The following is a 24693-nucleotide window of genomic DNA, read 5'->3' as shown; positions in this document are numbered from 1 at the left end:
CCTAATGGATAGAATGCTGGTTCTGAAGTCAGGAAGATTCATCTTCCTGAGTTCAAATTTGACCTCAGACACTTACTAGTTGAGTGCCCCTTGGCAAATCACTTAATTCTGTTTGCCTCAGTTTCTTCATATCCTCAAATCCTGCCTTAAGCACTTAATTGTGTGAGTCTAGACAAGTCAGTTAACTTCTGTATGCCTCAGTTTCTTCAAATGTAAGATAATACCACTTACCTCCCAGGGCTGTTGTGAAGATCAAATGAGATAATATTTGTTAAAAATATTTAGCAAAATATCTGGAACACAAGTGATTGCTAGATGCTTATTTCCTTCTTTTATTCCCCCTTTAGATTGTGAGCTCCTTGAGAGCAAGGTTTGTACCAGATCCCTCTTTCCTTCACCAGTACCTGACTACCAATACGGTGCATACAATGCACATGACAAATGTGCTGGATTGAATTACAGAATGTATCTAAAAGTTGCATATGGATGTAGAGAAAGAAGCAAAAATCTTCAAAAAAAATCTTTATACATTGGAAACAAGAGTCTATTTGGGGAAGAGGGATTGAATCTCAGTTCTGCCATTCTCCTTGTGACCTTGCATAAGTCATTTGACCTCTCTGGACCTCAGTTTTCTCATCTGTAAAACAAAGAGGTTGGACTAGCTGGCCTCTAAAGTCCTTTACCGCTCTAAATCTATGATCTGTGTTTTTTTGCCATATCCACTTAATCCAAAATCCACATCATTTTTTTATTAGAGCAAATATTTGATAGCTAATCATCTCACTTAAAGTACTCCATTTCAATCCTCCATAAAGGAAGAATTTAACTTCCTGAAAAGTATCTGTTTATTGATTTGTAGTTATAGGATATAGGAAAAGGTTTTTTAGCTATGAATGGGACAACTATTATTTGGTGGTGTCTTTGCAGTTGCTTTTCAGAAGTAAATTCTGTTGAGTGTTGGATAGCTTACATATCTTGAGGCTCTGGGTTTATTATCCATCAAATACAGTGCAACTTGTTTTGAAATCTCTCTCACAGTTTATCCACAGGGCTTTCTAATCCTGGGAGGCAAAGCAGAACAAAGTCCTAGAGATTTCAATTCCCTCCCCCCAATATTCACTTTCTGTAGCAGAGGTAAGATGATTTTGATAAAACATGATGACTTTTTTATGCTATAATAAAAATGTTAAGTCTTTATGGGAATCCTCCTGCCAGGGGCCTTTTACCCACCCCTTATCTCAAAAGGGAAGGCACAGTCTTTGAAACAGTGAGGGTTGTAAACAACTGAAAAGCATGATGGGAATTCATTAAGACTGACTAGATGGATGTGAACCATCAAAGGATCATAGAATCATAGAGTTAGGAGGACTCTCTGATTTCACCTAGTCCAAAATTTGAATGTGCTCTCTCTCTCTCTGTCTCTCTGTCTCTCTCTCTGTCTCTCTGTCTCTGTCTGTCTCTGTTTTGTCTCTGTCTCTGTCTCTGTCTCTCTCTGTCTCTCTGTCTCTCTGTCTCTCTCTCTCTCTCTCTCTCTCTCTCTCTCTCTCTCTCTCTCTCTCTCTCTGTCTCTCTGTCTCTCTCTCTCTCTCTCTCCCTCCCTCACAGACACACAAACATCTCCAGAAATAATATGTAATCAGACAGAGATTCTGCTTAAAATCTTCAGTGACAAAAACTCACTGCCTTCCTTGACCTGTTTCATGGTTGAACATCTCAAATCAGCAAACAGTTCTTGATGACATGGAGCCAAAACTTCATCCCTGTAACAGGTTCACAGATTCTGAGCTAGGAGTCTTGGATGCTATCTGATCCAACTCCTGTATTTTCCAGAAGAGAAAAACTGAAGCCCAGAAGAATAAGCCAAAGTGCTTGAGATCACATAGATAAGTGACATTTGCATCCACATCCTGTATTCCAAATCCAATATACTTAATACTGCTCAGTACTATTCTTCACCTTCCACTCTGTCTCTGGATTAATATAGAATGGATGCTCATTTCTGCATGAAAATCCTTCATATATTTGAATTAGTGATCATTTCCCTACCTACTCTATCTCCAACCACCCAAAGTCATTTTCTCTAAACCAGTTGTCCCCAGATCTATTAAACATTCATTATATACAACAGACTCTACACAATCTCCAAACCATCTTAAATTAATCTATTTTGAATACACTCAGGGGTATGCTAGAGCCAAATCAAGCAGGTTTTGGACAGTCAATTGTTTAAATTTCAAGGATGGCATTTATGCTTCAGAAATCAACAAATGCTACAAATCAAGGAATGGTTTACTATTTTGTTGATTATCTGGACTTAGAAAGAAAGAGATAGGGAAAATGTTAATGTTAAACCTAAAAGTGGGTTGAGTATCTTTTTTTTTCCTTTGGAGAGCTGGTTATTAAATATTTTCTCAGCACACTCTTGGATAAATTCCAGTTTGCTCATGCTATGCTTAAGCTTTGGTATCCAAAAGTGAACTAAATCTTCTAGGTGGATCTAGCAGTAGAACAAAACTGTGACTAGGGGCAGGCAAAGTGTACCATTTAGAGTGCAGCACCTATGGTAGGAAGTTAGGTTACAATGAGGCACAATTCTTAATATGGGAGTTTATAGGAGGACATCATAATAATAGATAACATTTTATATTGTGATTGCCATATGCCAGGAACTGAACTAATTATTTTTCAAATTGTTATCAAATTTAGTCTTATAACACCTTAGGAAGTAGAGGCTATTATCCCCATTTTACAGATGAAAAAACTGAGGCCAACAGAGGTTAAGATGGGGGAAATGGCATCCACCTCACATGAGGACTACATGAGATAACATACATAAAGTCCTTTGCAAACTTTAAAAGTGCTATATAAATGCTATTGTTATGCATATTGATGAAATTACAGAGCCCTGGGCATATTTTCAAATGCCCATTTTCTCAACACCAGAAAATCCCTTGGGACTTGTTGTTATAGCTGTTGTTAAATGCAGTTATGGGTGTTGCAGGGAAAGCTTTCAGTGAGAGCAGTAACACTCAAGGGGCGTATTAGACAAATCTTGCTAAAAAGGTAGAAATGCCTTCTCCAGACTCAGTGAGACTTTCCTCTCCCATTCACAACACTAGGCTTCTGTTATTGTGCCTGTGGCACAGACTGATTGTGAGTTACATGGGGAAAGGAAATATTCACAAAGATGAACTTGCAGATCCTTAAACCATAAACAAAGTTCTACTCGCTCTTTTAGTTATCATGCCCCACTCTCAGCTAACTGTTGAAAAGCCCTGTTTGACTCTTAGCAATGTATGGCTACAGATGGGAGGAATGCCCTCTTCCTGTGATGGGGCTCTGCAAGATACCCCAGACAAAGGAGGTGGTTGAAATAGTCTTTTTCAAATGTAAACTTCCAGTGTTCAATATCCTTACAAGTAAAAAAGGAAAACACAAGGATTGCTAAAAAATACATATATAGTCTGATTCTATTACCATGCTGTGATCTTGGGCAAGTCAAGTCACTTAACTACTTGGGGCCTCAGTTCCCTCTTCTGTACACTGAGGGAGTTAAACCAGATGGCCCCCAAGGTCTTTTCTAACTAAATCTATGATTCTGTGACCCTATGATCATCTGTGATCCAGATGATCTTATATACCTTCATGATCTTGGGCGATTTACTTAACTTCCCTGGGCAGAAACTGTCTCATCTACAAAATGAAGAATTCCATGCATAACCCATCCTGACAGGGGTTTTGTAAAAAGAGCTTTTTTGCAGACTGTGAAGTGCTATACAAATGGAAGTTCTGCATGCCCTATAGGTGAAGGGAACCATTAACTTGAAAGCCTAAGAAGAAGAATTTTATCACAGTGCTTTTGAAGATGACTCTTTGAAGTCCTAAGAGAATACAAAGAAAAAGGAAAGCCCCTCCTTTTCCTTCTATCAGAGACTTCTTAACACTCCTCTGCCCAAGATGTTGACTGTGAGCTTCTTCTAATGGGACAAGCAGGCTCTCAGCTTGCAGCATTTGGATTGCTATGGAGTAAAGCCATTTTTACTTCGGCATTGAATTTGTAGCCTGAAATCTAGCTTTCATAATCAATTAGCCCAACATGTTTCTACTGACACTCAGAAATCCATTTCCCATGAGGGGAGAATCAGGTACTACCAGGAGCTGTCCGCAGCTGAAATTCAGTTGGAGGAAAAAGAAAGGTGGGATTAGTATATTATAGCCAGGCTTACCAGGACAGCTCCTCAAAGCTAGAAGGGACTTTAGAGGTGATTCAATCCAACTCCTATCTGAACAGAGTGCTTTTTTCTTTTTAAAGCAAAGGTATTTAATTTTATTTTTACCTATGACATATGTAACATGAAAATATTTTAATGTGTGATTTGTTATAAATATCTAATAAAATGTAATATGCTTATCTAAGAAAACAAATTCTCACATTAGCTATGTCCAAAACTCTGTCTCATTCATTTTTGTTCCCCTCCATCCCACAGAATGCTTTTTTAAATATATATCATCTTTCCAAAATGGTCATCCAGACTATTTGATTTATTATCTCCTCTGGCAGTCCATTCCATCTTATGATTTCTCTAGATGTTGAAGTATTTCCCCTCATAGTGAACAGAAATCTGCCTCTTCTCAGATTCCATCTACTGCCCTTAAATGAGCTGAGCCTCAGAGGACCCGTTCTTGATAAAAATTATGCTGACTTCTAGTAACTACCACCTTCCTTTATAAAGATTCACCAACCATCTCATTAACAATGCATTCTAGATTTTTCCAGAAAATAAGAGCTTTTCCCTTCTCTCTCTCTCTCTCTCTCTCTCTCTCTCTCTCTCTCTCTCTCTCTCTCTCTCTCTCTCTCTCTCTTCCAAACTTTAGAATCTTTAACTCCTAACGTATCTCCCCTCCTCCTTTCTCCATGATTTTTCAAAAATCACCTCCATCAATTTAGTTAACATCCATTTTAGCTAGTTCTTTCTTTTTAATTCAATTCTCATCCAGGCCTGGCATTTGAATTGGTTAAAGGCAAATATTCATGAATCCTCTCATTAACAATAGATACTGGAGATGAGATTAGATGGCAGAACCAAGATGACAGAGAAGGTACAAGGCCCCATCTGATTTCTACCAAATTAACCCTCCAAAAATGAATTCTGGGGCTGCAACCCACAAAAGCACATAGTAAAATAAAATTTCAGCTCAAAGCAATTAAGAAAGCAAGCATGGGTCATATAATGAACCAGGGTGGAGGCAGAGTACAATGTGCCATGGTAAGCCCCACTGAGACAACAAGCCTTAGGCATAGCTGAAGAATCACCAAAGGCTTCAAGAAGTCCACTTCAGATGTTAAGGTAGTTTGGACAACTGTTCAGAAGGAGATTACAGAGGTTCCTTTGCTGATTCTGGGTGCAAGACCCTTGTTGGAATGCTCATATGCAGAACTAGGTCAGAGTCCTAGGGCATAGTCACAGGGTGAGGAATAGCATCAGCTTATACCAGCACTTGCAGTCACAGGAAAGCAGGGGATCCTAGTCATAATTCCAAAGGGGAAAAGACTGCTTGGATTTAATCACAGACCAGAGCACAGGCCTGTAGAGTATTAAACACACCTCTCCTTACATCATACCACTTTGGAATAACTGAAAGCAGATAGATCCCCAGTGTCAGCTCTCAAGACAGTCGCTCAAAGAACCTGAAGCTTGAAGCAGTGCTCACCTTACCACAGTTCAGAGCCCATCTTTAAAAGTTTCTTAAACTAAAAGAAAAGAAAAAAACAGGAAAATTAGCAAACAAAAAAAATGTAGAAAGTTATCTTGGTGACATAATAGATTCAAACTCAGAAGAAGAAAACAAAATCAATAGTGCTGCATCAAAAGCCTACAAGAAAAATATTATTTACTCTAAAACGCAAAAAGAATTAATAGCGGAGTTCAAAAAGGATTTTAAAAATCAAATAAATGAGGAGGAAGAAAACTTGGGGAAAGAAATGAGAGTAATATAGGAAAATCATGAAAAAAGAATCAACAGTTTGTTAAGGAGGCTTAAAAAATACTAAAGAAATTAATACCATTAAAAATGGAATAGGACAATCAATAAAAGAATAACAAAAAAAAGAAAGAAAAAATTCCTTAAAAAGCAGAATTGGAGGGTGGGGCAGCTAGGTAACTCAGCAAATTGAGAGTCAGGCCTAGAGAGTCCTAGGTTCAAATCTGGCCTCAGATACTTCTTAGCCATGTAACCCTGGGCAAGTCACTTAAGCCCCATAGCTCTTAACATTCTTCTGCCTTAGAACCAAAACACAGTATTGATTCTGAGATGGAAGGTAAGGGTCTAAAAATAATTTTTAAAAGAAAAAAAAAAGCAGAATTGGCCAAATTGAAAAAGATATACAAAATTGCATTAAAGAAAAAACTTTTTGAAAGACAGAATTGGATATTTGAAGAAAGAGACACAAAAATTCACTGAGGAAAGGAGCTCTTTACAAATTAGAATTGACTTCCAGATCAAGATGGCTACTGAGTAGAAGCAGAGCTCTTCTCCTCCTCTCCACCAATCGAGACAGAGTGCCACAAATAGACAAAACCAAAATCAAATGAGCAAAGGATTTCCACTGTATGACACAACACAGAAGGTAGGCAAAGTTAGGGCATTTCCATGCTAAAAGGGGGCAAAATTTCCCCACCAAGGGACAAGCTCATTACACCTTCCCCACTTCACCTACCTTTTCAGAGTCCGAGTGAACACGGGACAAACTTCTAAGTTCTAGGAGGGAGGCTGGCTAAGTTCAACACAGACATACCTCTAAGAGAAATGACTCAGAACACTGGGAGGCTGAGGAAATGTGGAGATAGGGGGTTATAGAGCTTGGGAAGAGGGGGCGGCTTATGTGCCACAGAAAACAGAAGAAAGCCCTCAGGCTAAAACTTCTCCAGTGCTCAAAACAGAGACCTCCCTACACTCCATACCTAGACTTCTTCCAGGCAATCTAAGTTCTCAGGGGCTGGACCCACCCAAAATAACAGCAAGACTAGGGACCCCAGGAGGCTGAGGAAATGTGAAGATAGGGCACAGAGCTTAGGCAGGGAGGGGAGGCTCAAAGCAAAACGCCACAGAGACCTGAAAAATAGCCTCTGGGCAAAATCTTCTCCAGGGCTGTGAACCTTAAAAATTCCCAGACCCTATTTCATAAGAATGGATTAAGACCATTCCCCATTTGGGCAGTGAACTCTACTTAGATCAGGAATGTGAGAACTCTACTTCACCTACTTAAGTCTGCCCTAGGGGAAGATAAAGTTGTAAACTCTTTTCTGAACAATGAAAAGTACTTAAACCCATACTTATAATAAGGCAAAAAGTTCTTAAGATAAGTACTTATAAAGGTCAAGCAACTTGTGAATTTACAAGGAACAAAGAGCTGAGAAACTTACTCAGAGCTTTCCTGGTGTGAATTACTCAAAAATTTACACCTTCTTAGGTGTGGACTAAGAATGGTCTGTCCTTATGAAAAACATCTACTGTGATTGGCAGATGGAAGAACTTAGGGGAGGTGACTTGGAGAAAATTCCCTATATAAGGAGAAAACAGGCTCTTAGGAGAGGGTCTTGAGGACAGTCAGAAGAATCTCTCTCTGGAGAAGGATGGCTGGCTGAACTGGTGTCTATATTCTTGCTTGGACAGATCTTGTGGTGAGTGATTAAGGACTGACTGATCTCTCTCTTAAGACTCAGGTCTAGACCATGTTGGCTTAAGGCCCTTCATACTTATTCCTTTCTTATTCTCTCTCACTTTCTTTAATTCCTAATTTGAATTAATTAATTAAAATTTCTATAAAACCCAGTTGACTTGGGTATATTCATAATTGGGAATTATATTTGATTTGAAACAAAACACTGTAGTGAAAACATATTTTCTGCAGTCACAATTTACTCATCCACTCTTTTATCTACAACAATTTATATCTTCCACTATTTTAATCACTACAGTTTATGGCCTCAACTATTTTAATTATTACAGTGCTCAATACAGAAACTTGTCTACAATCCACACCCAGACTTCCTCAAGGCAGTCTTTAAGTTCTTAGGGGCAGGACCTGCCCCTAAGAACAGCTGGACACTGCTGAGGACTGAGGAAAAATATCCTCAGGGCAAAAACCTCTCCAGAGCCCAAAACAAAGATCACCCACAGTCCTCACTTGGACATCTGACCAAGATGGGCAACCGAGCTTGCTGAGGATCACCCACAATGCGTCCCTGTTCACTGTGTCGAACGCCTTTGTCAGGTCTATGAAAACAATGTAGAGACTCAAGTTCTGCTCAAGGCATTTTTCCTGCATTTGCCTCACCGTGAAGACCATGTCGATGGTGCTGCGATCTGATCGGAAGCCACATTGTGAATCAGACAAGTTCTGCTCTGAAAGAGATGACAGGAGTCTGTTGAGTATAAAGGCAGTATAGACAATGAGGAAATATCAGTACTCAACATGTATACACCAAATGGTATAGCATCCAAATTTTAAAAGGAGAAACTAGTGGAGCTCAAGGATGAAATAGATAGAAAAACTATACTAGTGGGAGACCCAAACCTTCCTCTATCAGAACTAGGTAAATCGAACCAAAAAATAAATAAGAAAGAAGTAACAGAAGTGAATGAAATCTTAGAAAAATTAGAGTTAGTAGATATGTGGAGGATAATAAATAGGGACAAAACAGAATACACCTTCTTCTCAGAAACACATAGTACATTCACAAAGACTGACCATGCACTAGGGCATAAAAACATTGCAAACAAATGCAAAGGAACACAAATAATAAATGCAACCTTTTCAGACCACAATGCAATACAAATAATAATTAGTATTGGTATATGGAGAGGCAAATCAAAAATTAATTTGAAATTAAATAATACAATTCTCCAAAATCTATTAGTTAAAGAACAAATCATAGAAACAATTAATAATTTTATTGAAGAAAATGACAATGAACAGACATCCTTTCAAAACCTATGGGATGCAGCTAAAGCAGTACTTAGAAGGAAATTTATATCCTTGAGTTCATATATTAATAAATTAGAGAGGGCAGAGGTCAATAAATTGGACATGCAAATTAAAAACTTAGAAAGTGAAAAATCCTCAGATGAAAACTAAATTAGAGATCCTAACAAATAAAGGAGAAATTAATAAAATTGAAAGTAAAAGAGCTATTGAATTAATAAACAAGGCCAGAAGGTGGTACTTTGAAAAAAACAAATAAAATAGACAAAGTACTTTTCAGTCTAATAAAATAAAAGGAAAGAAAAAGAAACCAAATTGACAGTATCCAAGATGAAAAGGGAGACCTCACCTCGAATGAAGAGGAAATTAAGGCAATCATTAAAAACTATTATGCCCAATTATAAGGCAATAAATATGGTAATCTATGGGATATGGATGAATATTTACAAAAACATAAATTACCTAGATTAGCAGAAGAAGAAGTAGAATACTTAAATAACCCCATATCAGAAAAAGAAATTGAACAAGCCATCAAAGAAATCCCTAAGAAAAAATTCCCAGAGCCTGATGGATTCACAAGGGAATTCTATCAAACTTTCAAAGAACAACTAATCCCAATATTATACAAACTATTGGCATAATAAGCAAAGAGGGAGTTATACCAAATTCCTTTTATGACACAAATATGGAACTGATTCCAAAGCCTGGTAGATCAAAAACAGAGAAAGAAAACTATAGTCCAATCTCCTTAATTAACATAGATGCAAAAATCTTAAATAGAATACTAGCCAAAAGACTCTAGCAAGTGATCATAAGGGTTAGTCATTATGATCAGGTAGGATTTATACCAGGAATTCAAGGATAGTACAATATTAGGAAATCCATTCACATAATTGACCATATCAACAAGCAAACTGATTGGCATTTCTATATACTTTGAACTAATCCCAGCAGCAAGAGTTAGAAAAAGAAATTCCCTTTAAAATCACCACAGACCATATAAAATACTTAGGAATCTATCTGCCAAGACAAACATAGGAAATATATGAACACAACTACAAAACACTCTCCACACAATTAAAACTAGAAAAACATTAATTGCTCATGGGTAGGATGAGATAACATAATGAAAATGACAATCCTACCCAAACTAGTTTACTTATTTGGTGCCATACCTATAAAAATACCAAAAAAAATTTTTATTGAATAAGAAAAAACAATAACAAAGGTTAGTTGGAAGAACAAAAGATCAAGAATATCAAAGGAAATAATGGGAAAAAAATACAAAGGAAGGTGGCCTTGTAGTACCAGATCTTAAACTGTACTATAAAGCAGTGATCATAAAAACCATATGGTACTGGCTAAGAGACAGAAGGAAGGATCAGTGGAATAGACTTGGGGTAAGTGACCTCAGCAAGACAGTCTATGATAAACCCAAAGATCCCAGCTTTGGGGGCAAAAATCCACTATTTGACAAAAACTGCTGGGGAAATTGGAAAACAGTATGGAAGAGATTAGGTTTAGATCAACATCTCACACCCTATACCCAGATAAACTCAGAATGGGTGAATGACTTGAATATAAAGAAGGAAACAATAAGTAAATTAGGTGAACACAGAATAGTATACTTGTCAGATCTTTGGGAAAGGAAAGATTTTAAGACCAAGCAAGAGTCAGAAAAAATTAAAAAATGCAAAATAGATAATGTTGATTGCATTAAATTAAAAGTTTTTGTACAAACAAAACCAATGCAGTCAAAATTAGAAGGGAAGCAATAAATTGGAAACAATCTTTATAACAAAAACCTCTGTCAAAGGTCTAATCACTCAAATTTATGAGGAACTAAATCAATTACACAAAAAATCAAGCCATTCCCCAGTTGATAAATAGGCAAAGGAAATGAATAGGCAATTTTCAGATAAAGAAATCAAAACTATTAATAAGCACATGAAAAAATGTTCTAAATCTCTTAAATAAGAAACGCAAATCAAAACAACTCTGACAAAATTCAAAACATGACAACAAAGGAAAATAATGAATGTTGGAGGGGATGTGGCAAAATTAGGAAATTAATGCATTGCTGGTGGAGTTGTGAACTGATCCAACCATTCTGGAAGGCAATTTGGAACTGTGCCCAAAGGGTGCTAAAAGACTGTATGCCCTTTGATCTAGCCATAGCACTGCTGGGTTTATACCCCAAAGAGATAATAAAGAAAAAGACTTGTACAAGGATATTCATAGCTGCACAGTTTGTGGTGGCAAAAAATTGGAAAATAGGGGATGCCCTCCAATTGGGGAATGGCTGAACAAATTGTGGTATATGTTGGTGATGGAATACTAATGTGCTCAAAGGAATAATAAACTGGAGAATTCCATGTAAACTGGAATGACCTCCAGGAATTGATGCAGAGAACCAGGAGAACGTTGTACACAGAGACTGGTACACTGTGGTAAAATCAAATGTAATGGACTTCTCGACTAGTAGCAATGCAATGATCCAGAACTATTTGGAGGGACATATGAGAAAGAACACTATCCACATCCAGAGGAAAACTGTGGGAGTAGAAACACAGAAGAATATCAACCCTTGATCATATGGGTTGATGGGGCTATGACTGGGAAAGTAGACTCTAAAAGATCAGCCTAGTGCAAATATTAATAATAAGGAAATGGGTCTTCATTGATGGCACATGTTAAACCCATTGGAATTGTGCATCAGATATGGGAGGGGATTGGGGGAGGGAAGGGAAGGAACATGAGTCTTGTAACCATGGAAAATTATTCTAAATCATCTAATTAGATAAAATTAAAATAAATATAAAATAAATATAAACAATATTAATAAAAATAAATGTAAATAAAACAAAGTAGAAATGGCCAAATAGGAAAAGCCGTACAAAACTCACTCAACAAAATCACACCTTAACAATTAGAATTGAGCAAATCAAAGCTAATGCCTTCATGAGACATCAAGAAACAATCAAATAAAATCAACAGGATGAAAAAAATAGAAGAAAATGTGAAATATCTCATGGGGAAAACAATTGACCTGAAAAATAAATCTAGAGAACAAATTTAAGAATTATTGGACTACCTGAAATCCATGATCAAAAAAAAGCTAAAAAATCATATTTCAATAAATTATCAAGGAAAACTGCCCTGATATTCTACAATCAGAGGACAAAATAACAATTGAAAGAATCTAATGATTACCTCCCTTTAAGGGAAGTATCTCTTTAAAGATACCAAAATGATAACTCTCGGGAATACTTTAGCCAAATTTCAAAACTCCTAGGTCAAGGAGAAAATATTGCAAGTAGGCAAAAAAAAATAGATTTTTGTGGAGCCACAGTTAGGATAACACATGACTTCACAGCTTGTATATTAAAGGAACAGAGGGCCTGGAATATAATATTCAGTAGGACAAAGAAGCTAGGACTTCAATCAAGTATTATCTACCTAGCAAATCTGAGAACAATCCTTCAGGGGGGGAAATGAATATTCAATGAAATAGAGAACTTTCAAACATTTCTGATGAAAATATCACAGAGAAATGGGAAATTTGATTCAAAAATACAAGACTCAAGAAAATCACCAAAAAAAAAAAAAAGGTAAACAGGACAATGGAATCAAAAGACACTTAATAACATTAAACTGCATACATCCCTGCATCAGGAGATGATTCTTGTAGCACCAAAGAACTATGTCATTATTAGGGCATTATAAGGAGTATGCATAATGTGACAGAGATTGGCACTAAACAAAAATTGTCAGGCTGAAGACTGTGTGAAACTAATCATCTCAATGGGGAAGGGGCCCCAAGGGTTTGTAATCTTGAAAAGGAGAAGACTCTGGCTGGTAGAGGAGTTGGTTTCTCAGTCTTGAGAAGCTGAAGAGAGAAGGTGGAAAAAGACTTTCTCCTTTTACCACCTTTCCTGCTGGTGACTGGAAATCTTTCCCCAAAACATTTCCGAATTGAAAAGACTATTGAAGAAGAAACCTGAGAAAGACATTTTAAATCTCTGTCTGACTTTACTTCAGCTCCTGTTGCCCTGAGTCTGAACTGTGGCCAAGGGCCAAACCCAGGGTGAGTCAACCTGACTTTCTCTCAGGGGGCTCAGGCTGCCAAAGCCTAAGTACCCCCAAAATTCAAGAAGGGAAGAAAAGGGTTTTAGATAGAGACAGGGACTCCTTTTCCCCACTTCCCTTTCCCATTATTTCTGTGCTAGTTATTTTTTGTATTACCCTGATTGAGTTGACATTAAAATAGTTTTCCCCAAGCTGAGTGTGAGTAAGCAGATCAAGGGGATACCCTTTGGTCTTGAATGATGGAGGGGGGATAAGAGGGATAAGAGCAAATCTGGGAGAGCAGCCTTAGCTAAGGAGGGAAGGCAGAAGGGGGAAAATCTTCAAATCCCCATCCTCTCTCTGAGCCAAACTTAAACATCAGCTGTCACCCCTGAACCCTGCTTTCAGAGGGGGGTTTCCACTCTTTCCCCCTCTCTATACTGAAAGACTAAACCCTGAGGTTAGGAATTAACCTCCCCTCGAATACAATAGACAGAAGCAAGGGTGTGTGTTAAATAAGATGGAATAATATAAAAATTTAAATTGAATTAAGGCATAAGAAAGAGGAACACATTGCTAGGAGTGAGTAGGGAAAATGGAATGAGGTAAATTATTGCACCTAAAAGAATATTCTCAAAGAAGGGGAAGATAGAGTAGGTGTGGAGGAGAGCATGTGAAACTTACCTTTATCAGAATTGGCTCAATGAAGGAAGAACATATACAGTCAATTGGGTATAGAAAGCTATCTTACCCTATAGAAAAGTAGGAGGAGGAGAGGATAAGTGGGAAGAGGGACTGATATAAAAAGAGGGCCAATTGAGGGAAGTAGATCTCAAAAAGTAAGCAGGGGTAAATGGGATGGAAAGTAATTATAACGGGGCAAAAAAATTTTACAAGTCTCTAATTTCTCAAAGCCCTCATTTCTCAAATACATAGAAAAATGAGTTGAATATATAAAAAGACATTCCCCAATTGATGGTCAACGGATGCAAACAGGCAGTTCTCAGACAAAATAAAGTTCTCTATAATCATGTAAAAAATGTCCTGCATCACTATTAAATAAAGATATGCAGATCAAAACATCTACAAGGTAACACCCCCACACATATCAGATTGACTATTATGACAGAAAAAAATAATTATGAAAGTTGGACGGAATATGGGAAACCTGGGACATGAATGCACTATTGGGGGAATTGTGAACTGATTTCAATCATTCAGGTGAGCAATTGCACCTATGCCCAAAGGTTTCTAAAACAGTACATACTCTTTGACCCAGCAATCCCATTACCAGATTTGTATCCCAAAGAGATAAAAAGGGTGGGGGGAGGAGAGGAACTATATCAACCAAAATATTTAAAGCAGCTCTTTTGGGGGGACGCAAAGATTTGGAAAGTGAGGGGATACCCATCAATTAGAGAATGCCTAAGCAAGTTATAGTATATGATTGTAAAGGAATGCTTTTGTGTTGTAAGAAATGACACGCAGTAAGAGCTCAGAAAAACCTGGAAAGTCTTATAAAATGAAGTAGAATGAAATAAGTAGAACCAAGAGAACATTATCACAGTGACTGAAATACTTTACAATGAACAACTGTGATTAACAATTTTTCTTAGCAATACAATGATCTGAAACTATCCCAAAAGAGTCATGATAATGAGATCTACTTCCAGAGGAAAAAGAACTGAGTCTGAATCTAGATTCAAGCAAACTTTTTTTACTTTCTTAATTTTTTTTTTCTATTTGAGTTTCCTTCCACAAAAGGATTAATATGGGGAAATGTTTTACCTGATTGCACATGTAAAATCTAAATGAGATTGCTTGCAATTTCAAGGAGAGTATGGAGTTGCAGGGGAGGGAGGGAGAGAATTCCAGACTCAGTATTCTTTGAAAAATGTTCAAAATTTTTTACATGTAATTGGGGGAAATAATAAAATTTAATATCTTAAAAAAATAGATACTGGAAGCACCTAGATGGCTCAATGGATAAAGAAGCAAGCCTAGAAATGGGAGGTTCTAGGTTCAATTCTGGTCTCAGACACTTCCTACCAGAGTAACTGTGGGCAAGTCATTTAGCCCTGATTGATTAGCCCTTATCATCCTTCTGTTTTAGAATCACTACATAGTATTGGTTTTAAGATGGAAGGCAAGGTTTGTTTTTTTTAAGATACCAGATATTTTTCCTGGAAATAAGATCCCTTTCCTCCTCCTCCTTCTGAGATTTAGGACTCTTAATTCTCTTCTATCCCCTTTTTCAATTACTTTTATTTGTTTTATACTTACAGAAAATGATTTTATTATTATAGAGTTATCATATACACAATAGAATTAGATTGGGAACAACAGATTAGATGGGTGGTTATCCAAAATCTCTGTCATTTGTATACACTGAAGACTCTTGTTTTTGCAAGGAATGTCATCAGGGAGATGTTGAAGTTATTGCCTTGTGAACAGAGAGCTTTGACTAAATTCAGTGGAAATAATTGAGAGTTGGAATTTCTTCTCCAAAAATTAAAACATCACAAATATATATATATCATATATACATACGTATTCAAATAGTATAGCATCTGTTCAGACATTCCTTCCATAGCACAGGGGTTAGGGGTGAGGTACTCTAGCAATCTGGAAAATCTATATAAAATTTTTGGCCCTCCCTTCCTACCAGAAGCCTGAATTTTTTCTTTTCCTTTCACTGGGTATATTCGTGGGATTAAAAAATAAAATATATTGATATCACATAATACTATACGTATATTTTATGTATTTCTGAGTTTCTAAAATTTTTCTGTGTTGTCTGCTGGTCTTCACTGATAGTCTGCAGCTTTGGCAAAACTCCCAAAAGATTCTCATTTAATTTCTTATGCTGACCCAAAATATATTGAAACTGAGATGGAGAAAGTCATGATGTGGAAAGGATACCTACAATTGTGTATAAGACTAAAGGCATATTTAGCTCATCCTATTCCATTTTTAAATTGTGATCTAGGAAACTGGATAACATTTTAAATAAACATTGAGAGGAGATAGATCTAAACACCATAGTCTAATACTGCAAAATGGTTATTGTTGGCATAGAAAATCCATGAGAATGTTACTTTAAAAAGTACAATTCTTAATTGTATCTAAAATACTCTATACTCTTGGCTATTAGGAATGAAAATATTAGTGGCTCAAAAAACTTTTAGCACCATTTTTAGAGTAAGAGGGAAAGTATAAAAGATTTAAGGAGCAAGTACCCAACAAGGACCCAAATTTGTTGTTTTCTAATAACTTGTCCACAAAGTCTGAAGATAGTGCAGTTTGAGAGAAACTTAAGACTTTAGAATGAGTATGTAAATTCTAAAGATTACAAATAAGATGATATTTAGTAAAGTAACAAATTTTTCTACATTGTTCCCTAGACAAGACCATATTAAGAAGTATAGATTTGGTCTTTTTTAACTCCCCCCACTCGGGATTTCCCTCTGACTTTGAAACAGACCTTTTTTCATTTCAGCGTCCACTCATTTAGCTTTAGTCTTCCTGATACTTTTCTTAAATGATTGATTCATCTTATTTCATCTGCCCTTGTTTCCAGTTTCTGTACATGTATTCTAAAAATCTACTTTAGGTATTGAGTTTCTTGTGTCTTCCCATTATAGTCCTTAGATATCTACCCTTTCTTCCTCATCAAAATAGCTCATGTTTACAGGATAAGAATTTCATTCCTCAGAGCTTTCCATTCCCATTGGGCTGACTGAAATCTTAGGGCAAGAATTCTATCTATTTTTCTTCTGAATTGTTTGAAGTCTTTACTTCAAAATCTAGGATGCAAGTAAGTAGAATCCTGGGTTTCCCATAATATTCTAACTGGAATTCTAAAATGGAACATTCATGCCCTTCCAAAATTCTCACTGTTCATACTGCAGCAGCCAGCCCCTCCTTATTAGTCAGATCCAGATGAATAGGTCCCCCAAAACTTCCCTCATCTTTTGAAGGGTGAAATTATCAAGGTTAACCAACTGCTTTGCTTTTTATCATAAAGGAAGCCATAGCATGTCACTAGATGAATGCAATATCACTACCATAGTTTGGCTTCATATCAGGTTTGTGATTTGCTTTCCAAACTCATTTTCTAGTTACCCCTTTTTTCTGAATGGTCTGAAGTATATTAATTACCTCCCTATTCTGGGCTGCTCCTGACTCAGACCAAAACCCTAGAAGTTTGTGTGTGATATTGGAATGAAATAAGAAACTCATCTGTCATCAAATAGTTAACAAAAGGAGATTAAATTTGCCAGGGCACTGAGAACATACCAAATTGATTCAACTCAACAAAGCTCTCTTGCCTGAGTATCATGGTCTGGCTAGTAAATGGCAGAAAGCACCTAGAGATATTCATCATTCCTTCATACAGTACGCAGGTGTCCAGGAAGTGATATCAGTAAACCAAACCTCTAGTCAATTGTCTTGAGTGTTATTTCAATATCTTTTTATTTAAATCCCAACATTCCATCTTAGAATCAATACTGCATATTGGTTCCAAGGCAAAAGAGCAATAAGGGCTAGACAATAGGGGTTAAGTGACTTACCCAGGGTCACACAGCTAGTAAGTGTCTGAGGCCAGATTTTAACCCAGGACTTCCCATCTCTAGACCTGACTCTCAATCCATTGAGCCACCTAGCTACTTCCATTTCAAAATCTTTTAATGAAAAAATAGCCTAAACTGCATAGGGGAAGGTGAGGGTAGAGATTTAGGATATCATTCCTTGCTAGTAATGTCACAAAGCAAAACAAGAAAGATACAAAACAATAGACCCCATCCATGTCAATACATGTGCTCTATCTACCAAGGGCAAGTGTTTGCCCTTTCTGCTTCTATTCAAGAGGGATACCTGGGAACTGAGCTATGCAGGAGCCCTTCAATGGGACTGAGAGAGAAGGGTAGGGGAAGAAGAGAGACATGGTTTGCTGTTAAAGTTCAATGTATTGCTGCTAAAGAATTTGTTTTAGAAGAGGAGGGGGCTTTAGAACTCAGCCAATCCACATTCTTCCTTTTACAAGTGAGGAAATGGAAGCTCAGAAAGGTGAAGCACATTTTTCAAGATCAAACAGTGAGCAGGTGGCAGAGCTGGGGATTAGAAAAACAAACTAGCATTTATTATTAGAGTGTTATGATTTACAAAGCACTTTATCTCAATTATCTCACTAGAAACTCACAACAACCCCGTGAGGGGGATAGTTAAGCAGTATTATTGTCACTTTTTATTTGAAGAAACACTTTTAGAGAGGTGACAGGAGTTATCCTAGTTTATGAGTCCAGTATGAGAGAACCCAGATATCCCAACATCCTATCTAAGGCTCTCTCCATTCCACCAAAATATCTCTAGAATTGGTTTCATTTTTTGGATGCCTAATGAGAAGCTCTAAGATAGGGCAAATAAGAGTTTGTTATGACAAGGTGTGCATCTGGATTCACTTGAGCTGGATTCAAATCCCAGCTCTCCTATTTACTACTTGGGTAAATAACTAAACTCTTCTGGTCTTGTTTTTGTATTCTTAAAATGAGATGAATGAAATAGATTGTCTCTAAGTCTCTTTCCACCTCTGTAACTTTAATCCTAACATCACTATGAGCCTTAGTCTTAGAGAGTCCTTCCTTGGGGGGGGGAAGCAACAACTATATAACTCTGTATCCCTATACCTCCTTCCCCTCTCCAAATACTACTGATTTCTTAATTGCCAAATCTAATGGCTGTTTCTTAGTTTTGTCCTTCTTTGACATTTCTACAACTTTTGACCCTGTTGATTATCCACTTCTCCTAGATACTCTTTTCTCTCTAGAAATGATGTTGATCTCTCCTGATTCTCCTCCTACCTATATGAATGCTCTTTCTCAATCTCCTTTGCTGGATCATGACTCAAATTCCATCTGCTAACCATGAGTGCCCTCTCTAGGTTCTGTCCTTAGGCCTTCCTCCTTTCTCTGTTAAAGATTTTATTTGTTGATTCTATCAGTTCTCATGGTTTCAGTTACCACCTGAATGCAAACAATTCTCAGATTTATCAAGCCCTAAACTCACTCTTGACCTCTACTCTCATATCTCAAGCTGAATATTTGCCTCTTGGCCTACATGTTCCATATACATCTTAAACTCAACACATCCAAAATGGAACAAATTATCTTTCCCCATAACTTCTTCAAAATTTCCTTATTACAGTTGTGGACCATCTTCCCAGTCACCCAATCTCACAACCTAGGTGTCAACTTGAACACCTCACTCTCTCTCACCTCAACCCCATAACTAGTAAACCCCATAATTAGTAAATTCTGTTGATTCTTCCTTGACAATATCTTTTAAATATGGCCCCTTCTCTCCTCTGACATTGCCACCCCTGAAGTGGGCCCTCATCACCTCACCATTGCACTTTTGCAATAGCTTTCTTGTTGGTCTTCCTTTCTCAAATTTCTTCCTACTCCATTCCATCCTCCATTCAGATGACAAAGTGATCTTCCTAGAATTTAGATCTGATCATATCACCATTACCCCCCAACTCAATAAGCTGCAGTGACTCCTTATTACCCTCAAGACCAAATATAAATATCCTCTCTTTAGCTTTTAAAACCTTTCTCAACCTGACACCTTTCTAAATACCTTTGCTACCTTCCCTATATTCTACAATCCAGAAATACTGACCTTCTTCTTATTCTGTGAACAAAATTCTCCATATGTTGACTGAATTTTCACTAGTTGTCCCCCAAACCTGGGATGTTCTCCCTCCTTACTGTCACCTCCTAGATCCCTATCTTCCTTTAAGTTTCAGCTAAAAGTTTACCTACTGTAGGAAGACTTTCCTGGTCCCCCTGAATGCTAGTGTCTTTTTTCTGAACTTATCTCCAGTTAACTAATATACTATATATTGGTGTGAGTGTATTTTACATATTCATTATATATATATATATATATATGTATGTATGTATACACACACACACACACACACACACAGTTTACATGTCTCTTCCATTAGAATGTAAGCTCCTTTAGGGGAAGATATGTTCTTGCCTTTCATTTATCCTGTAATAGATAGTAATTCTGAGGGTGTCTATTGATTGATTCTAAATATCTAATGGATCAAGTTTTGCCTACCCTCCTCCCTTTTCCTCCCACTTCGGAAGCCTTTCAGCTTCCCCTTTCCCTTTCCCTTCAACCTTCTTCCAAGTCACTCAGGGTGAACTATGATGCTTTAGAGAAAATACTCTTTTCTTTTCTTTAATTCAAGTAAGGGTTTATTGGGGAAGACAGGACAAGGAAGGAGGATAAAGTAAGAGGGGTAGGTTTCCCTATTATCTGCAGGGAGCCTTGGTTTGGAGGATATTAGGAGAAAATGGCAATCCTTTCACAAGAGTGACACAAAGTCAGTCAGAGAGATATGAGGACATCTGTCTGTATTCTTTCTTCTTCCAATCAGCAAGATCAGTCACAGAGATACAAATAGGTTCTTCTTTCCTTCACCTCAGCCAGCCAGCCCTGTCACCCACCATAAGCCAGCAGCCAAAGCCCAGTCCAGAAACCTCTCAGCCCAGTTCAACCTGGCTTGGCTCCAACTGTCTTTCCCAGTAACATTCCAAATGGAATGTTCCTTTTGGCTGACAGATGATGTCCTTTCAATGCATGTATATTCTCTCTTTTACAATCCCCAGAACTTACTACAGTTATTGAATTTAATTGTATGATATACACATTCTCTATACTTCAGGACCCACTGCCTTCATATTTCTCTCTGGTTGCCACCTATCAAACTCTTTTATGAAGAATATTCTAAGTTTATTCCACCCAAGAATGAATGTAAGTCATTGTGTTCTATCTCAATTCAGTTCAATAAGCATTTATTAATCATTTATTTATTTTCAAGAAATTGCATAAGGCAATGTAGATGTTATGATTAAAATTATCTCAAGAGACTGATTTGGAGCTAAGAATATTAGATTTATATTATATATATAATATATATATATAAATAGCCATTTATTGGTTAGGCTAGCATCATAACCAATAAAGTGATATTACAGCTCAATGGCCTTCTCAAATGACCAGAGGCCCCAAATTCTGATAAGGCAGCTTAATAAATAGTTTTAGGAGCTCATTATTCAGTCCTTCCTTTGAATATCTGAGACATCTCTAATTAATGAATAGATAATTAAGAGGTGGTCTAGCAAACCTTCCACTCTTCCCCATTCCTACATGAATAATATGCCCACTAGAAAAGAATCCTTGTCCCCTTCATTTTATTAACCATATTCTACTAAAAAGGAAAACATTCTTTGGGATTTCAAAGGACAAAGAAAACTTAAAAAGCAGAAGACTGGATGGAACCTCTGACCCAGATCCCAAACACAGAAATACACAGTAATTCTCCCTAATATAACAGAGCATGGATCTTTCTGTTCCATAGTCCTGATAAGATTTAATCTAGTACATGAAAAAAAAATTCTTCTAATAGAAGATTCAAAGACATGGCCCTTGCCCTCATGGAGCTTAGAGTCTATTATATAACAACTCAGTATGTCACATTGGTCCTCCTCTCAGAATTTTAACTTCTATGTAAAATGAGGGGTTTGAACAAGATGGCCTCTGAGGTGCCTTTCAGCTCTGACATTGTATATTCCAAAGTACCTTACAGCACTGGAATTCTAATACTTCTAAGCTGTTTGAACTTTCAGTCTGATTCTCAGCTATTTAATCAAAGGTTTTGTCTCCAATGAAAGACATTGCTGGCATCAAGGAGCAGATGAAAGTGCAATGTTCGTGCCTTGAAATCACACTACAAGCCAGACGTGGTGGCCTAAGTCTGTAATCCCTGCTCCTGGGGAAGCTGAGGCTGGTGGATCACTTGAACTTAAGAGTTCTGAGCTATAACGGAGCTTAAGCAGATCAAGTGTCCATACAAAATCCACTATTAATACGGTAAGCACCCAGGAGCAAAGGGTCATCGGGCTGCCTAAGGAGGAATAAACTGACCACGATCAGAAATAAAACAGATCAAAGCTTCCATGTGAATAAGTAATGGGATCAGAACTACGAGAGGCCACTGCACTTCCAACCTGCATGAAAAAGAAAAGAAAGAAAAAGAATCACACCACAAGAGTAGCAACCTACTCCAGTTCCATGTAAGGTTAGCTCTAGCTTTGTACTCCCCACTTGCCTCAGGATCACATCAATGAAAGGAGGAATCAAACACATGTGGAGATACAGAAGAGTAACAAAGAGGATGACATACACAGAGACATCAGTCTGCTTATGGAACTGGAGAGAAGCCTGAACATCCGTGTGGACACTAAAGGGAATCCCATGCTCCCAGGAGCCAATACTAGATAGAGAACCAGAAGAAGAAAAGAAGCATTCAGGAGGGAATGAAGAAAGAAATTCAGAGATTCATGGAGAAGATACTGGAAACAAGATAGAGAGGGGAAGACTAGCTAGAATGGTAGAGCAGGAGAAGGCAGTATAGCCCCTCTCCCCCAAAAACTACTCCCAGAAAGATGTTAAAAGAGTACAGGATTGAGTGGTGATTTTAAGGAAAGTCACACTGTGTTATCTTTCCCACATAACATCATAAATTCAACCCAGGGAAAGTGACCAGTGTATATCTCCTCCTGTTGACAGGAGTAAGCCAAGATCAAGCAGAATAGGGATGCAGCACTGTCACTCTGATTCCAGAGAAGGGATTGAGATCTTGGGCTTGGCTTTTAAGACCAAAGGCCAAAGGTTTTGTCTCCTGGAGACAAAACTTGGGAGCAAAATAGGGTCACAGTACTATTGCTCTAACTCAAAAGAAAGCATGCCTGAGCCAGACCCCTAGAGCAGAATGGGTCACAATGCAATTTCTCTGACTCAGAGCACAGCAGAGAGAATAGGCCTCTGCAAGCAATACTATTAAGTCAGAAATTGCAAAGTCTCCCAACTGGCTAATGGAGGATAAAACCAGCAATTGCTTGATGAAATTCTACTCAGGGGCAAATGTGAAATTTTTATGCCCAGCCACAAACTAGAGCCTATATACTGGAAAACCCAGATTAGAACATACCCTTGGTCAGACTTCATAGGGTGAAGTTCCCTGGCCCATTACACCCTATTACATCCTTGAAAAATAGGGCATGCAATTCCTGGAGAATATACTGGAAAGATATCATGTAAATCAAGTCAGAACCCTACAAGCTATGACAACTTTATCAGAAGGGAAGAAGTCAGGGAATGAGCAATAGAGAGAAAGAGAGGAAAGACTAAGATAGCCAAAGGTCTCTAGGAAAAGAAAATGAAATACTTTGAGCCTAAGTAGAAAAACAGAGGGGGAAGATATTAATAACAAAAACTAATGTGTACTCCACACCCAGTAAAAGTGCACTAATGTCTATGAACAAATAATGCAAGAGAAAGGAAAATGTATAAGATCTATGGATTCCCAAAACAGCACATACCATGATGTCCCTGAATGGTTTTAAAGAGAAAGAAGAACTATGGAAGAACTTATGGCCTAAAAATAGAAATAATTTTTGTTTATTTTTATTTGAAAAAAATTATTTAATTAATTAATTTAGAAGATTTTTCCATGGTTACAAGATTCATGTTCTTTCCCTCCCCTTCCCCCATCCCACTCCCATAGCCAACACATAATTCCACTGGGTTTTGCATGTGTTCCTGGGGTTTGCATGTGTGACCTATTTCCATATTATTGATATTTGCACTAGGGTGATCGTTTAGAGTCTACATCCCTGATCATATCCCCATCAAACCATGTGATCAAGCAGTTGTTTTTCTTCTGTGTTTCTACTCCCACAGTTTTTCCTCTGAATGTGGATAGTGTTCTTTCTCCTAGATCCCTCCCGGTTGTTCAGGATCATTGCATTGCTGCTAGTAGAGAAGTCCATTACATTTGATCTTGCCACAGTGTATCTGTCTCTTTGTATGATGTTCTCCTGGTTCTACTCCTTTCTGCATCACTTCCTGGAGGTTGTTCCAGTTCACATGGAATTCCTCCACTTTATTATTCCTTTTTGCACAATAATATTCCATCACCATCAGATACCACAATGTGTTCAGCCATTTCCCATTTGAAGGTCATCCTCTCATTTTCCAATTTTGGCACCACAAAGAGCGAAGCTATGAATATTCTTGTCCAAGTCTTTTTCCTTATTATCTCTTTGGGGTACAAACCCAGCAGTGCTATGGCTGGATCAAAGGGCAGTCTTTTATTGCCCTTTGGGCATAGTTCCAAATTATTATAATGGCAATAGTTTATGTGTATATTGCACTGAACAGTTTTTTATGTCACCCTGAACCTCATAATATCTCCTAAGAAAAATAATACAGTCAATATATGTCCCATAACTGAGGAAGCCATTGCAATTCCAAAGCCTGTGCTTTTCCACTGCATTCTATCAACCACCAGTTAATAAGCATTTCTTAATCACTTACTATGTTCCAGACACTTTACTAAACCCTGGAGATGCTAATACATTCAAAAAGAAGCATGATCACACTGCTTTTCCAGTTTGGGGAGTGTGGCTCTCCAGTAAGGATATTTGGAAAGGGATTACATACAGCAGACTGCAAATATATAGAATTATTCCCTATCCCCATCCCCACAACATTTCCAA

Source organism: Monodelphis domestica, chromosome 1, assembly GCF_027887165.1.
Source record: "Monodelphis domestica isolate mMonDom1 chromosome 1, mMonDom1.pri, whole genome shotgun sequence".
NCBI classification, from domain to species: Eukaryota; Metazoa; Chordata; class Mammalia; order Didelphimorphia; family Didelphidae; genus Monodelphis; species Monodelphis domestica.
The sequence above is the reverse complement of the archived record's forward strand: the minus strand, read 5'-3'. Positions refer to the sequence as shown.